Genomic DNA, 1,684 nt, shown 5'->3' with positions numbered 1-1,684 from the left:
TCTGGTGGCCTAAGTGGTTAGAGTGTCTGCCTTGGATGCAGTAGGTCATGGATTCAAACCCCAGCTGAGTCATACCAAAGACTTATAAAAAAAAGTACTAGCAGCTGCCTCACTTGGCGCTCGGAATGAAGAGGTTAGTGTTAGAACTGGTGAACCTGGTGTCATGATAATGTGACTGGGATATGATGCTACTTGTCTGCAGCATGATGCCTCAGTGCTAGACATCACTATAAATTGCTGCCACACTGTATATATAGCGATGTTACTAAAATTGTTAAAGCTACGTTAAAAATCTAAATCACACACACACACACACACATGAAGAAACATAATGAATACAGTACATATACTTGCATGCTGTTGACTGCATTACATTGTATTCAAAGCCTATTGAGATTAGGATAGTTATGCATTATCACTAGATGGTAAGGCTGAAACAAGTAACTGAACATTAAATCTGAATACTTTTTGTGGATGTTCAAATAGAAAACTGATATTTAAATATTTATTTGTTTACCTTGTAAGTTTGGCAGTACATGTATTTAGTAAAGGAAACAAATGTGATGAAATGTTAACTGTGCAATTTTGCATTAGTTTACAAAGAACATTTTTAGACCTGCTAAATTACCTAAATTTCAAACTTGGACTTGCATGGTGATTATAAGGTCAAAACTCCAAATAGTCACATTGCTCACAATATTGTCATTTCTGTTCATTGTTATTGAGTCACTCTTGAAAAGATACTGTGTAATACAGTAAGTTGATGAAGAACATGACATAACAGGGATGATATCAAAGTCAATTTGGTATAGAACAGGGATGATAACAAAGTCAACATGGTACAGAAAGGAATGATATCAAAGTTGACTTGGTATAGAATAGGGGTTATATCAAGGACAACATAGTTTAGAATAGGGGTTATATCAAGGACAACATAGTTTAGAATAGGGGTTATATCAAGGACAACATAGTTTAGAATAGGGGTTATATCAAAGTCAACATGGTATTTAATAAGGATTATATCCTAATCAACATGGTATACATGTAGAATAGAAATTATATGAAGGTCAGCATGGTGTAGAATAGGGATTAGTTCAAAGTCAACATAATATAGAATGAGTGATATCAAAGTCAGCATAGTATAGAATAGGGGTTCCATCAAAGTCTACATAGCATAGAATAGAGATTATATCAACATCAAACATAGTATGGAATATGAATATCAAAGTCAACATGATACAGAATAGAAATGATATCAAAGTCAACATAATAAAGAATAAGGGTTACATTAAATGCAACTTGGTATATAATAGGAATGATATCGAAGTCAACATAGTACAAAATAGGAATTATATCAAAAGTCAACATATTATAGAATATGGATGATATCAAAGTCAGCATGGTATAGAATAGAAATGATATCAAAGTCAACATAGTATAGAATAGTAGTTATTTCAAAGTCAGCATAGTATAGAATAGGGATGATATCAAAGTCGACATAGTATAGAATAGTGGTTATTTCAAAGTCAGCATAGTATAGAATAGGGATGATATCAAAGTCAACATAGTTTAGAATATGAGTTATATCAAAGTCAACCTAGAATAGGGGTTATATCAAAGTTAGCATGGTATAGAATAGGAATGATATCAAAGTCAACATAGTACAGAATAGGGGTTATTTCAA

The sequence above is a fragment of the Sinohyriopsis cumingii genome, chromosome 13 (genome assembly GCF_028554795.1).
Source record: "Sinohyriopsis cumingii isolate HCF-2022 chromosome 13, ASM2855479v2, whole genome shotgun sequence".
Lineage (NCBI taxonomy): Eukaryota > Metazoa > Mollusca > Bivalvia > Unionida > Unionidae > Sinohyriopsis > Sinohyriopsis cumingii.
Note: the sequence above shows the minus strand (reverse complement) of the source record.